Source organism: Heterocephalus glaber, unplaced genomic scaffold (genome assembly GCF_053883595.1).
Source record: "Heterocephalus glaber isolate CG9 unplaced genomic scaffold, H.glaber_assembly_v1.0 deba00001472, whole genome shotgun sequence".
In the NCBI taxonomy this organism is placed as follows: Eukaryota; Metazoa; Chordata; class Mammalia; order Rodentia; family Bathyergidae; genus Heterocephalus; species Heterocephalus glaber.
Genome location: NW_028258315.1, coordinates 35,526,481 through 35,542,839, shown reverse-complemented (window position 1 = coordinate 35,542,839; position 16,359 = coordinate 35,526,481). Strand labels below are relative to the sequence as shown.

General features: G+C 38.9%; 1 protein-coding gene across 3 annotated transcripts in view; it reads left to right on the top strand.

Annotated features, from left to right (window-relative positions):
- The window catches only part of Adarb2 (adenosine deaminase RNA specific B2 (inactive)), a 549,151-nt gene that overhangs the window by 481,452 nt on the left and 51,340 nt on the right, over positions 1-16,359 (top strand). The window lies entirely within an intron of this gene.

The following is a 16,359-nucleotide window of genomic DNA, read 5'->3' as shown; positions in this document are numbered from 1 at the left end:
GTTGAGTGTCTCTTCATATACTTATTAGCTATTAGAGTTGACTCTTCTATTAATTTTCTTTTTGCAGGCTTTGCCCATTTTTTTTCTATTGAATTTTCTGAAAATGTCTTGCTATTTTTCAGGGCACTGTGAGTATCTTCTCACAACTACCAATGTGTTAAACAAGCAGATGATGTCTTTTTTTAAAGCAGAAATCATGATTTTACTGTAGTCAAAGATTTGGTGTTTCCCTATTGTGGCTTGTTTTTTTATAAATCTTTGCTGAAGAACTTGCCAATTTCAACAACAACAAAAAAAAAGATACATCATGTACAGGTACAAGCACCCAATGATAAATGTAAATGTATTGTATACCTAAAATGTACCAATAAAAGAATTTAAGCAAAACAAAAAAAGTCAGGGAATCTATCTTTCAAGTTTTGTGGTTTCTTTTCTCAAATTGCTTACATGAAAAGTCTATGCCAGTAAGACTACCTGTTTTCAAACTGTATCCATGCAACATCCCACAGCCTGCTAAAGAAATGAAGATTCTGTATCTGCTTTTTCTTAAAACATATCTGTTGTGCCCAAATCCACCTAATCACAAGCACAATTTGGGAACATGTTTGAAGACTGGTTTTCAGGACTTCCCAAAGAAGATGCTCATTCAACAGTTTCAGAGTTCTGTGGTGGCAGGAAGCTAGTGTCATCATCTATGTTTCTCACAGTGACCAAGAGATTCTTCTGATAAGATGAATTTAAGAGAAAAGACCAATAATTTAGTTGGTATCTTTTATACAAGAACTGGTCCTCTGGGGGCTGGTCCCTAGGAAGGCAGCAGAGTGCTTGGTAGTGTGGCATGCTGGAGTCCCACCACATCCTGACCCCAGGGTCACACTGCGTCCTACCCACAATTCACTACCACCACCCCAGCCCTAAGTCTTATGGCTTTGTGAGGGCTACCATTCTGGTGTGGCTCTTCTTTCCTTCCCTACTGGCAAAGTGCTACATACCATTCAGCCCAGGAAAGCTGTCTCCTCATCTCCTCTTTAAAACTGACCTTGACTCCTACAGTCACCTCCACCCTCTCAGAAGGTGTCCACAGATCTATGATAGCTCCAGTCATGGTAAATTACTTTTCTCTTACCATGCCTGCCTCCTTTCCAAGCCTATGACTATGTGCTGATGAAAGGTCTCTGGAATCTCACAATTTTACATTCCCACTCTCTTCTGGTGTTCAGTAATAACACCTGAAGGTGGAAGGATGGATGGATGGATGGATGGATGGATGGATGGATGGATTGATGGATGATAATACAGAAAAATATTCCCTTGATACTGAGTATTTTTCACTAAATGTCTATTTAGCATGTAGCCCAATGTCAAGGTCAGTTTTATTTTTAAGATATCTTTGAATGTACTCTTTCAGTTTCTCCAAACAAACCCTCTTATTCTCATACAAAGAGCACATGGTTTGTAGTCAATATAAGCAATAATAGAGCACATGATTTTCTATGTCATTTTAGTTGGAGAGGTCATAGAAAAGGCAGGTAGTTGCAGATAGAAATATAAATATGATTATAGGGGAATTGAAATATACATAGAGTGATCAAAATATCCAGTGAATGTTTAAATTTTTTTAATTTATTATAGTAAAAAACACATTGCCATTAATCTCCTCACTTTGAATATACTTATCCCTTGGTCTTGTCACTTTCTGAAGCAGTTCTGGAAGTTCTCTTTCATGAGTATCTTTGCAAAAATATAGTGAATGCTGCTGCTGCTGTCATCCAATGGAAAGACGAGGCAGAAAAAAGAAGAATGAAGATATATTACCGATATAAGTTCCCTATGATGAATACTATATATATGATTATTACATATATCTAAAGTGTACCAATAAAATAAATTTTTTAAAAAAGAAAGATTAAGCAAGCTCATAAAACTATTATGGTATGTCCTCATCACCTTATTCACTGGATCTGGTACCTTAGCATTTCCAGCTCTTCTCTCAAAGTCAAAATGGCCATGAAAGGTAAACATTTGGAATGGATCCAGGACATCAAGGCAGCCATGAAAGCACAACTAATGACACTCATGAAAACTGACTTCCAAAACTGCTTCAGAAAATCGCAAGAATGATGGTATAAGTGCATTCAAAGCAAGGGGAAGCCAGGCATGGTGGCCCAGCTGGGCCTGGTGGCACAGGCCTGTAATTGGTAGGCTGAGGCAGGAGGATCGCCTCTACATAGTGAGTTCAAACCCAGCCTGATTTACATAGCGAGTCCCTGTCTCAAAAAAAGAAAAAAAAAAGCTAGGAGAGACATTTATGAGGGGGATTATTGTAATAATTTTTTCATTTAAACATTGTATTTTTCATTCACATCTCATTTGCAATAATAAATTGAAATCATGACATTTCAAATATTTTTTAAATTTACATGATTTTCTAATATCCTCAAAACTTTTTTCCAGACAAGATGATTGAACGTAGTTAAATTTACACTACCTAAGTCAAGTACAGTAAGTATAGCAGAAACGGATTCTGTGCTCTGGAGCCTGTTAGACTAGCACCCACTACCAGTAGTAGTACCTGCCTACTAGCACCTAGTTATCTGATACGTTTTACAGTTGTATTGCCATTCTTAGGGAAGCATGTAAAAAATTGACACATTATTTATTTTCCCCCAAAACCAAAGTATTAGCAATATTTAGACAATAAAAGCCCAGGGGACACTGGCGTGTTCCAAATTCCGGAAACAATCATCAATCAAGGCCCTAGTGGAAGAAAAATCTCTTCTGTTGAAAGGAAAAGTGTTGTCTTCAGCACTAGGCCAGCCATGCCCCTTAACAGACCAGACATGCCTGAGGCATACATTTTTAAATCAGTCTGATTTTGAACTAATTAGAGGAAATTTAGAGACTGGAATCAGAAACTTTAGAAGACAGAGGAATTTACTTGCAAGAAAATGTTGAAAATAAAACATAGATGTTAATCAAATAATGACTAGAAGTGGGATGGATGGTAGATCATGATATTCTCTGAAAATATTCAGTGAATACAAACCACAAGGAGGCTGTGAGCTCTTACGGATTAAACCTGAGTCACGAATAAAATCATTTTATTCTGCACAAGATCATTTAGGCTGAATATTGGGGAAGACTTCATAACACCAAGGGCTAATAAATTGTGAAAGAGTCTCCCTCAAGGAAAGTGTGGAAACCCTACTACTTGAGTCATTAAGCTCCATGGACACAGTGTTAGAAAATAGGGAGTTAGAATTAATTATACACTACACCCTTGGAATGGTCCACATGTGTAATAAAAATCATTCCTTTCTGCCTCTAAATTTTAGAAGTTTTGAGATTTATTTCTTTGGTGCAGGTTAATATATTTTACCTTTAGTTTTACTCTTAAAAATTCCTAATATTTTCCTCCAGAATTAGATATGATATTATGCAACTTCCATTCAAAGAGTTACAACAGGTTAAGAGTTACCTAGTTCCAGGTGAAAAAATGAAAGTCCACTTCCAGAGGTTGCCTAGAGTTGGCTAGGAGGGCTCTGTGCTGAAGAGATGCCACTGACCCAGGCCACTTGTTTTACTATATCAAAATATTTGAGATTGTATAATCTATAAACAACAGAAATTTATCATTCACAGTTCTGGAGGTTGAAAAGTCCTAGAACAAGGTAACAAACAGTTCAGTGTCTGGAGATGACCCCAGTCTCCACCTCTAAGGTGGTGCCTTGGCGTTATATCCTCCCAAGGGAAGGGAAACGAGGCAAAGGGATGGAAGAGCAAAGGTACCCAGGTAGCTCCCTCCAGCCCTTTCCTCAGAGCGCTAATCTACTCATGAGCATGGCAGCTTCATGCCCTAATCACTTCCCACAGACCACCCCTCTTGATACTGTTTCAATGAGGGTTATATCTCACCCTGAATTTTGGAGGGACACAAACATTCAAACCATAGTCTTGGAAGTCTTGAACATCAGATATGGGCCAGCTTGACAACAAGCCATCTTGGTCAATTTCTTCTCTTTTGGAAGTAGCTTCCCTGATGAGGAGGAGGACAGTAGGGAGATGATGTCATTAGAGGACTGGACAAAGCCGTTCTGGGGCTGAAGAGGCCAAAGCAAGAGGCCAGACAGAGGGCTATATTCACCTGGTCAAGGTCATCAATCCCAGGGAGGCTTCAAAAGAAGAAATGATAGTATAAAACCCCCAGTAAAGTGCCCCGTAGGGAGAGGAATCAGTTTGAGTATTTGTTAATCTCCAAAAAGTCCAATGTCCATCATATCTAAACATTCAAGAAAAAACTTTGTGCTGTGGTGTAATTTGACATTTGCTCCTCCAAAACTCATGATGAAATTTAGTTGCTATTGGGATAGTATTGGTCTGTGTGTCCTTTAGGGGTGTTTAAGTCAGAAGGACTCCATCCTAACCAAGAGACAAATGCTGTTATTGTGGGAGTGGGTTTGTGATCACAGTAGTCAGCTCACTCCCCCTTATGGTCACTCTCTTTTTGCTCTTTTGTCATATGGTGCCTTTTGCCACGTAATGATGAAATGAGAAGGCCCTTACCAGGTTTCTATCCCTGAATCTTGGATTTCCCAGCCTCCAGAACTGAAAGCCAATAAATTTCTATTCATTATAAATTACTCGGTCTGTGGTCTTCTGTTACAATAGCAGAAAACAGACTAAGGTACACTGTTTACAACTCCTTCCTCCTTAATTTCCCTCTAAGGATCACAGGTATAACCTCGGAAATGGGGTAAGAGAAGCAACGGAAGTTTTAGGATGTTTACCTTAATTAACATTAAAAGTATGGACTACTGCATGAAAATGGTCATTTTAGTTCATGAATTCAGTTCGTGTGAGGGAGACTTTATTACCCCCAGAAAACAGAAGAGAGTCTTATACCCACCTCAGCACTATTAACGGTAACTAAGTGGCTGGGATGTAGTTCAGCAGTGCCCTGCCTGCCTGGCACATGCAAGGTCCTGAGTTCAATCCCTGATACAAATAAATAAATAAATAAATAAATAAATAAATATTGTAAAACAGCAGCTAAGATGCAGAAGTGACCTAAGTAAACTTCAACAGATGGATGAATAATGGAAATTTTGTGTACATATACAGTGGAATATTATTTAGCCTTTAAAAAAAGAAGGAAATACTGTTATATTTGACAACACAGGTGAAACTAGAGGATATTGTGGTAAGTGAAATAAACCTATCACAGGAGGACAAATACACATAATTATATGTGGGATCTGAAATAGTCAAACTCACAGAAACAGAGAGTCAGATGATGGCTGCTAAGGGAAAGGGAAATGGGGAGTTGATGGTCAAGGAGCATAAAGTTTCAGTTATGTAAGATGAATACATTCTACAAATATGCTGCATAATGCAGTGCCTTCAGTTAGCAATACTACAGTGTGTGCTGAATAGTCTAAGTGGGTCAGTCTCATATTAAGTGTTCTTAACAAAACAAAACAAAAAAATAGCCATTACAGGTAATAAATATAAAATCCCATGACCATGTCTGGTTTGTAGAAAATCAATAAAAATGTGCCATAATTTGTACTATGAAAAAATAAACCTAAGAACCTGAATCAGCAGACGAGGGGAGGGAAGAGGTCTACAAAACAAATGTAATAATCAGCAAAAAAAACTTGTTTGTTTTGGTTGTTTTCTAACTACATTCAATGAATATTGTTTGTTCAGCATACAATTACATAGAAATCACTGAACATGATCCTACAAAATGCCTGACTGGGGCTCATGAATAAAGTGCACAATGGTAATTTTTTGCTCCCCTTCTGTGTACTTCATTATTAGCTTTAATAAGTTACTGGGTAACCTGATCCTCTGTTTTCTCACCTGTACAATGAGGACAATCGCAACTCCCACGCATCATGATGTACTTACAACATAGTAAAAGTTCCAGTCAGCCACTACTACCCCCACCTCAGAACCCCCCCTCCCATGGAGGAAAAGGTTTTATTAAAACTCTTCCTTAGTGTGCCCAACTGAAGCTTTAGAAACATTGTTAGAAGTGACTTACTTAGACATTACCTAATTTAAACTACTTAATATATCATAAAGATAATTAAAATTATTTGTACTAGGTGTTTTTAAAATACCACACACTTTCACTAACTACTGTAGAAGCCTAGTTTCTTAGCAGGTTTAAGATATCATGCAGTTTTAGTATGTCACACATATGCCTTACAAGGCACTTCAAAAGTAAGACATCTGGAGTCATTGAAAACAAAGCCACCTTCACAGTATCCAGAGAAATCATCATGTTGTTAAGAGTTATCTTCTGACATGTCCTCTTTATCCAGGAAGAGCATTACCATACAAACACAGTGGGCACTTCTATTTAGTCTGTAGTTTATTTATTACAATTCTTATTTGTAGTCATTTCTTTTGACTACATATATAATTTGCCATAGTTGTAAGATCCAACCTTTTAAATGAGAAAATTATTATTTATGAAATATAATAATTTTATTGTACTTTAATATTTAGGATAGGTAATACATTGTATCAATAAATATTAAATGTGTAGACTGAAAGCCTGCCTTCCACCTATCTCCTATCTAACTGTTTCCATCCCTCCATCCCACCCCGCACACATAATTAGTTATTTTCTTGACTCTTGTTGAGAGGGCCACCACCCTCAGCATCCCCACTCTTTCTTGAGGTTAGGACAGAAATTTAAGGTCCTGAATCCTCTTTCCTTGGAACACTGGCTACAGCTGTATCTGCAACAAGCAGATTGCTTGCCTACCAGTAACTAGGAAGTGGTGAATTCCTCAAGCTCTGTGTCCCTCAGTTCAACCAAAACCCCACTGCATGTGAAGTGTCCACTGAGCTGGGGGTCAGGGAAGTAGCAAAGTAAACATGAAACTCCTGTGCTGTCACCTGGGCTGTGAGTAATAACATCCATTGTCTCTTGTTCAGGAGCCTCACGTGTTCTACTACCAACCATGAGAAATAACAGGCTAACATTAGCATATCTATAGAATAAAATCCCAGCCCCTAATACCTTTCCAGAGTCTCTTTATGCATGTGCAAGGAAATGCATGTATGTTGTTAGCATCTTTTTCCATAAAAAAGGCAAGATATTATACACATTCTCTGCATGTTGCTTTTTCTCACTTAAAAATATATCTCAGGAATCCTTCTGTATATAGAATTTCTCAAATCTGTCTCACAATTCCACAAGATTCCAATATACAGATTCTATACTTTAACCATTCCTCTATTAGTGGACACTTAGGGTATTTGTATTGTTTTGCTATTACAAATATTGCTGTAATAAATACCTTTATACATATATTATTGTATTGGTCAGCTTTCTTATGGCTGGAACAAAATGTCCAACACATAACTTAGAGGACAGGTTTAATTCGGCTCAGTTTTTGGAGATTCAGTCCATGGTAGACTGGCTCCAAGGAAGAAATCTCACACAGGGTCTGACAGAGGAAAACTGGTTTCTTCACAGCAGCCAGGAATTAGAGAGAGAAGGGAGAAGCCAGCAAAGGACATAGACCTTTCTAGGTCACATCCCCAGTGACACACTTTTCCAACCAGGCCCACCTCCTAACAGCACATCTAGCTATGAACTCATCAACTCATCAATGGATCAATCCACCCCTATGATCCAATCACATTCCAAAAGCCCCACCTCTGAATGCATGAAGCTTTGGGAGGACATTCTAGATCTAAACCATAAAAATCATGTTCATATATGTGCAAATATATGGATAATATAAATTCTCAGAAGTGGACTTGCTGGATTAAAGTGGACTTGCTGAAATGTACTATACCAATATATATTCCTGCCCATCATTTATAAAAATAGTTGTTTTCCCCACTCCCTTTTCAATTGTACATAATTAAATGTTTGGATTTTACCAGCTTGATAAAGAATTGTAACTCATTGTATTTTAATTTAATTGTATTATAATTTTATCAATGAAGTGTAATGCTTTTCCATATATTTAAGATTCATTTATATTCTTTCTCTGAACTACTTTGCTTAGTCTTTTCCCATTATTATACTGTAGCAGTATTTTTTAATCTCCAGAAGACCTTTATATATCAGAAATAAGAGCCTTGTCCATGATATAAATTATAATTTTTCCTGGGTTTCTTACTTTTCTTTTTACTGCCTTTAAAATGTTTGTTATGCAGAAATATTTTTCACTTGAATTTAACAAATTTTCCTACTTTAGGACTCCAAGTTATAATTAGAAAGTCATTTTGCCTACCAAGTTTATAGAAATTACCCCTCGTTTTCTTCTAGTACACATACACCTCTTTTTAATCAATCAAAATCCATAACTAACATTAGGGTTCACTCTTGGTGTTGTATAGTCTATGGGCTTGTACAAATGCATAACAGCACATATTTACCATTACAGTGCCATACACGGAACTTCCTATGCCCCAAAAGTCCACTGTGCTCTACCTATTCATCCCTTACCCAAGCGACCCCCAGCAATTACTGATCATTTTACTGTCTCCAAAGCTTTGCCTTTTCCAACAGGTCATATAATTAGGATCATACATGGTGTAGCCTTTTCAGATTGGCTTCTTCCACTTAGCAATATGCATTTAAATTTTTCCATGTCTCTTCATGACTTGACAGCTCATTTTCTTTTTTTTTTTTCTTGCTTAAATTATTTTATTGGTACAGTTAAGTATACAATACATTTACATTTATCATTGGGTGCTTGTACCTGTACATGATGTATCTTGGTTCTTATTTTTTCCCCATTTCCTGCCCTCCCTTCCCTATTTACATAGACTTTGTTTCCATTTTTCCCTTTTCTCATAATTCCATTCCCTTCTTTCCTTTCCCACCACCCTACCCCTTTGGACCTTTTCTTCCTATTTCAAATTATCAATTATTCATTTTAATCATTTTAATCCTTATTTACACTTTCAGTTTCTCACACTACAGAAACTATTTGGTATTTACACATATGTGTCCTATTTATTTCACTTAAGAGTATGGCCTCAATATGCATCCATTTAGCTATAAATGTCTCTAGTTTCTCATTCTTTATGGCTGAGTAGTGCTCCAATTTACAAAAAGAAAAAAAACACATCTTCTTTATCCAGTTTCCAGTTGATGGGCACTTGGGGACAGCTCATTTTCTTTAGGGATGAATAATATTCCTTGGTCTAGATGTACCACAGTTAATTAATCCATTCATCTACTTAAGGATATCTTGGTTGTTTCTGAAATTTAGAAATTATGAACAGAGCTCCTATAAACATTGACATTCAGTTCTTCATCTTTTTTACACCTAAATCTTCATCCATTTGGCATTTGTCTTGGTGCACAGTATAAGATAAAGGTACAATTTTATTTTTCAGATGACTCTTCAGTTATAAGATGCCATTAGTTGAATAGCCTCTCTTTGCCCTGATGATCTGACAGGTAATTCCTGCATGTAATTGGGTTGATTCTGAACTCCCTATTTTTTTCTACTGATCACACTTCATGCATCAGTACCAGGGTGATTTGTTATTGACTCTTTGCAACCTGCTTGGTATCTACTAGTTTGTCTCCCAGAATTAATCATCCTCTTCAAAATTCTTAGAGTTTCACTTAAGAATCAGGTTTTCTGGTTCAAAATTAAATGACAAAATTACACTTTTGAACCAGGTATCTTAGTCCAAAACAATATTGCTATTTTTACTGTAATCACATTAACCTTATAAACCAATTTGGAGACAATTCACAGTGTTAAATCTTCCTATCCAAGAATATAGCATGTCTTTTCTTTGTTCAAATACTGTTGATGTCCTTCAGCAGTGGTTCACAGTTTTTGCTCACTGCTTGTTAAACTTATTCCTATGACCTTGTTTGTTCCTATTATAAAAGGAGTTGGTTTTCCTTTATCGTTTCTCTCTAGTTATTGTGTGTATATATGAAAACTATTGATTTCTATATATTAACTTTATTCTCTATTACCTTATTGTTTCTAGCAACATTTCAGTTGAATTCTCGTGAGGTTTCCACATGTACAATTATAGTGTGGTCAGGTAGTGCTTATGTTACCAGCACCTTTCCAATTGCTATACCTCTAATCTCTTTCTCTTGTGTGCATTAACAGCTTCAGCTGATGTTAAACAACAAAGTTATAGTGAGCATTCTTGGCATTTTCCTGAGTGTAGTAGAAATCCCTCCAGTGTTTTCCCATCAAGCATGATACTGGGGGTATGTGTGTGTGCATGTGTATAAAATCATGCTGGAAAAATCCTTTTATTCTAGTTTATTGAGTTTTTATGTAAGGTCATGATTGGATTTTTGTTGTATGTATTTTCAGAGTCTGTGATTATGGTCATATTTTTGTATTTGCATTTCATTTTTTAATATAATCCATTTTCACACTTCTAGAATCAGCCTACCTTGTAGTGTCACTCTATAATTTTCCTATACTTTTTGATGGAGAGTATTTTAGGAAGAATGTTTTAATATTCCTGAGAGCCTTCTGTATTTTTCTTTCTTGTGTGGTCTCAGCCAGGTGGCTATATCAGTAATATGGGCATTCCATAACAATAAGTTGAAGGCTTTCCTTACTTTTATATGCTTGAGAACACTAGAAACAGCCTTGAAACCATCTGCTACTTAAAGGTTAAGTGAATTCTATAAAACTAGCTGGTACTGGTGCTCTGGTAGGAAAGGAATTCTTTGATCACTTTTTCTGTGTATTTTATAAAAATCAGTGTGTTTATGTTCTTTATGACCATTTCTCATGTTGTCTTATAGGATATTAATCTTACTCTCATACTGATTTTATATCATTTTATGAGAACTAGTACATATTGATACTTCTACACACATTTGCATTTTACATGGCTCAATGAATGCCATTTGAAGGACATTAACACATTGAAGTAATGAGGCCAAACTCATGCCTCTTCATGGCTGCCCCACATGCTGGCAGGGAACAACTCATAGCTACAGCCTTCTCTTGTGAATGGCTTGGATGAGAGAAGCCAGCACTCGTGGAAATGTCCATCGCTGATGACTAATTCACACAGAACTTTGGCACTCTTGCCTTAGGTAGAACAACTGTGTGGTTTCTTTTATAATCCAGATTTTTCTATCAGATCAACCTCTAACTAGCTTTCAACAAAATCTCCTTACCCAGCTTCCCTTCCTTGTCCTGCTTTTCTGACTCTTTTGATAATCATTGACCAGGAATCTCATACATAGCCTATTCTCCCAGGTAGCCTATAATATATGGGCTATAACCTATAATATGTTATCTATACAAAGCACTTGTGGATAATACATACAGTTTTGAAATTGCCATTTATTCCACCCCAGAAATCAAGGGTCTCCCTGTTGGGAACCCAACTGTGGAAAGAGAAATGTAACAAACTTCTAAGCAGTAACAGGATGCCTCTACTCTGAATGCCATTAATTCAAACATAGGGACTAACATTCCCAAGAACAGAAGACTCATTTTTACTTCAGTTCAAGAAAAGAGATGTTGGGCTGGGGATGTAGCTCAGTGGTGCCACGCCTGCCTGGCAAGAGCAAGGTCCCAAGTTCAATCCCCAGTACCAGAAAGAGAGAGAGAGAGAGAGAGAGAGAGAGAGAGAGAGAGAGAGAGAGAGAGAGATCTGTATCTGGTAATATGGTGAATATAGTATCACCTAAAAGAACTTCTGATCCCACCATCATAATTTGTATTTTCATACTAGAACCATAGAACAGAAGAGTTTAGAAAAAATTGTCTATCTTAATGCTAGTTAATGGAGTTTCTATTTCTAATATTTTTTCACTTGCATTTTTCAATTGCTACTGAACTCTAGTTTCCAACTCATAAAATTAATAATGCCATCAAGTCACCCTTCATAGATTCTGAGAGAAGAGTTAGTGACAAGACATCTGCCCTCTTCCCCAAAGTAAGACTGTCAGCCTTGAATTTGGCCATACTTCATAAAAATCTTTCTAGTTTTCATCTTCAATATGAAAGTCTTAAACATATATTTTGACTCCTTCCTGTCCCTCATTCTCTACTTTTAATTTGCCAATCCAGTTGAATCACTCTTCATACCATTCTGTCTTAACAGCCTCCCAACTTTTCCATTCCTGCTGGGATTTCCCAAGTCAGCCCTCATTATACAATGTCCACACCCTAAATGGTTGCAGCAGCCCCCTCTCTGCTATCGCAGCTTTTGTTCTCCACCCATCCAGTCCCTCTACCCTGCACTCACTTATAGACAATGTTACTGTCTATAAAAATTCTTTGATAACTGTTACATAGGATTTCATACCTTCAGGGTGGCATTCAAGACCCTCTGTAATCAATTTCTACCTGCATTTTAAGCTTAACATTCATTATTTTTCTATTTTAAAAAATCTCACCGTTATCAACATAGACTTTTCATTCCCCCCCCACAAAAAAAAAACAAAACAGGCCTGTGCATTTCCCCATCCACACCTGCGGCCTTGTGTTCACCCTACCTGCAGTGCCTCCTCCTGTATCACATGCCCATACACCAAATTTTTTCCAAAAAGCCTCCAGAGTACTTTCTCTCTGTCTTTCTCTCTCTCTCTTTCTCTCTCTCTCTCTCTCTCTTTCTCTCTCTCTCTCTCAGGTTTCTATGTCATTCTAGTAACATTCTATGTGCAGCACTTATGTGATATCATACAATATCTTATTTTGCAGACATTTCTGTCTCTTCATTATCTCCCTAAATGTATGCTGAAAGATAGGACTGTATCTTAAATAGTTTATGTCTCCTATGTTACTTAGCATGGTGCTGGCACAGAGAAGGTGGGATTAATGAGAAGTGAATAAGCAAATAATGCGTTTCTTGAGCCACAAAACTGTACTGAATATGGCACAGTCTGGAGTCAAGCAGAGTTGAGAATTAATGAGGGGTGGAAGGGAAAGCATATCCTTTTTTTTACAGCTCTAATTTCCATGGAATCAAAAGAGGAGAATCAGACCTGGGCCTCAAAAGCAACAGCACCTATTCTCAAAGAGTTTGTTCCTAAGTTAGATCACGTGTGCCCCAGCTACTTGAATACAAAAACACTTTAAAGAATTATTAGAAATGTGATTTTTCATTACTCTAAATACCTGCTTTAATGGAGCTGGGATCTGCAAAATGTTTTGTCCATTGCAATGGCTTCCTCGTTAACTGTTTCTCAACAATCCAAGTTTCAGTTAGAAAATGGATCCGGGGCACTCTCAGAGAGGTGAGTGAGCAGCTGGCTTGCCCTCCTCCCTGTAGCCTTAGCTCCCACTACAAGTGATGTCACTCCCACCTCTGGAACCCCCCAGATGGGAGGCAGCCCACCCGGTGAATGGCTGAGCCACAGGAATGGGCAGAACCTGGGAACTCAGAAAGGGACAGCAGTCACATTTGTAGCTGCTTTTAAACTTTTCCTGGGAAGGAAACACAAGGGGTTTAGTTGTATTCATGCTATCTTTTTATCAAAGCAGGGTAGGGGCTGACTTGGTAACTAAACACATCCAGTGGTTTCCTGAGATCATTAAGAAGCTAAATCCTGCCTAGAAGGGGAGAGTGTAAGGACAGTATGACCAGGACTCCCAAGTCCTTTTAGAAATCCAGATCCACAAGAGGGGCCAGGAGGAGGGCAGTGGAAGTGAGTGGCAGGTGGCACTTGTGCAAGGCCAGGTTTTCTGGGGAAGGAGGAGACAGAACGGACAGTAGCCCAGCTGCTGGAGCTCTCCAGAAGCAGGGGAGAAGGCAGTGTGGCTGATGCTGGGGAATCCCACCAAATGCATATGGCAGGTTCAAGGTCCTTGACTGCCAGCAAATACGTCAATGTTTGCCTCTATCTTCCCCTCCTTCCCGTTCCTTGTTCTCCCCTCTGGTCCCACTCACAGCTGTTTATTCATCCCTTTTTTCCCTCTCTACTCCTTCTTATCTTGCAAAGAAAGATCCAAACTGTGTGTGGAGCAGGAGGAAGCAGAAGTCATTTAGCCTTCAGAATTAAATCCTCAAGAAAGAACACTTCAAGTTAGAGGAACAAGTATGTATAAAGTACTTACGATGTGCCCAACACCATTTGCACTTGAGGAAGTAAATCTTATTAAAAATGGAAAGCCTGTTCTTGCATCCCCTCAATTTACATATCATCTCTTTAAAGAAACGGTTCATACATATATTTACCACAGAATTCAAAGGAGTTGGATAAGAACAGCTGCTAACCCATCACTCTGTACTGAACACACAAAACACAGTCTAGAATCCAGAGAACAGTGGGTTGCTGACAAATGGGTATCCAAACATCACTCCCTGACTTCCAGTTGCAGTACCTGGAAAATTGGATTTCAGTCAGTAATACTGACTGGACTGCACCAGGCAATCTAATTAAAAGGACTCCTGGAGATCCAACCCCTTCTTAGAATATTTTATGAAAATTCTGATTCCTGCCCTTAAAGAATTTACTCTCTAATTTAAGAGAAAATATACATTCTCACCTGGACCCATTAGATCAGGAGAAAGAATAAACTTTGATTTGTGGTCTTCTAGAATCTCCTCAACAAAGGTGATATATATTGTGTTTTAAAGATGTTAAGTGTAGAGGCTGTTTCCAAGGTTTCTTTTGTTTTGCTTGCTTTCAAGCCTTGCCGCCATTTTGGTTGAAGAGGTGACTTTGACTATGATCAAAATCAATATTATCCTATGAAAAGTAAATCAGGAAGCATCTAATAACTTTTCATGTAAGAACGAGCAATTATCAGCTCCTGTCCTGAAAGCTGATCCTACTGAGGGAAAAATAAAAACGCAGAGGCCAGGAAGTGGGGAGGGAAATACCTCTAGACAGTAATTGCTATTGCCCCCATCTTATGGATGAGTAACTAGGATTCAGAGAGATTAAGAAGACTGACTCACTATTAAGTTTGACCTCAAAGCTTTCTCTTTTTTTTGGCCGGGGGGGGGGGGTGGTAACCAGGGATGGAACTTAGGACCTTGCGCTTGTGAGACAGGTGCCGGAACCACTGAGCTAAATACCCTGCCCGACCTCAAAACTTTCTGCTCTTACCATGAGATACTGTGCAAGTTTGTTTCCTGCCATCTTGATAGAGCTATCAAAATTCTTTCAGTTGGTCACATATGACCAGAAACAAGCTGAAGCCCAGTTTCATAGTTCTAGAAACCAACCCATTGAAAATCATGCTTTTCAAATTTTCTTAGCCCTAAGTTCCAGCTGTTGGGTGACACCTAAGAAGACCAGGAAAGAGGAAAATGGCTCAGGCTGTGGAGAAGATTGGTCCTGTCCCTCTGTGCATCCCACAGAGTTGGTAACGGCTATGGTCTCTCAGAAAATGAGGGACACACTGCTCTGGCCACTCACTGCTGATGAGATATCTCCCCACAAAGGAAATCAGCATGGAGAAAGTGTTGCAGGGCCAGACACCCTCCCACTGGCCCCAGCATCAGCTTGTGAAATGTGACTCTGGGAGGGACGTGTCTAGAGCCACCACCTCAATATACTTTCACCCATCTTCAGGCTGAGCAGTGTCCCCTCCATGGCCATTTCCTGTTTCATCAGGGCTCCAAAGCACAGATTGTTGTGTTACCACATGCCCTCTGCTATTCCAACCCACTGAGCCTTGTCTTCTATGGATTTAGAGATTTGCTGGAGCTACAGGCAACTGGCCCCCCATAAGGGTGAGAGACTCAGAAAGGCAGGTGTCTCCATGGGGAAGGAGTGCACTCTGTAGAACAAAGGGAGGGATCCTGGAGGACTCTCCTGGATTCAGCCACTCACCTGGTCCTCATGCTCTTGGTGGACATCTACACTCTCCTATAGGGAGGTGAAGCAGGTATATCAGGCATCAGGGGTGGGCAGCTGTCTCCCCCATGCCCTGGGCTATGCCTCTATGGGACAGGGCCTCAGCTTAGGAGCCATTTACTGCCTTCCCCCTCTCCTGTTTACTGCACATCCCCATCAGCAAATATTTCAGTGAAGACTCATTTGTCAACTAAGAGGAAGGGGCAGGTGGAAGACTTTAGGTAGTTAGGGCTCACATGGATAGATCCCTTCCTCTTCCCTTTTAGCCACCCAGATCCCTCCTTCTCCCAGCCATCCTTGGCTGTGGCCTCAAGTCATTTCCTTGGTTGCAGGTCACCACCCTGTCTCTATCATGCCCATCTTTTCCCAGGACTCTCCTATTCAAAAGTGGGAACATACCAACTCCCCATTTCCCATCAAATAAATAAATAATCAGCAGCTCAAATATAGCTATTTGGGCAAAACTCAAGGGTAGCCATGCTGACCTGTGGTTTGAGAAGTCAGCAGACATCTCGGAATGAGTGCTCTTCCCCAGCTGCCTTTAGAGTGCAGCATGA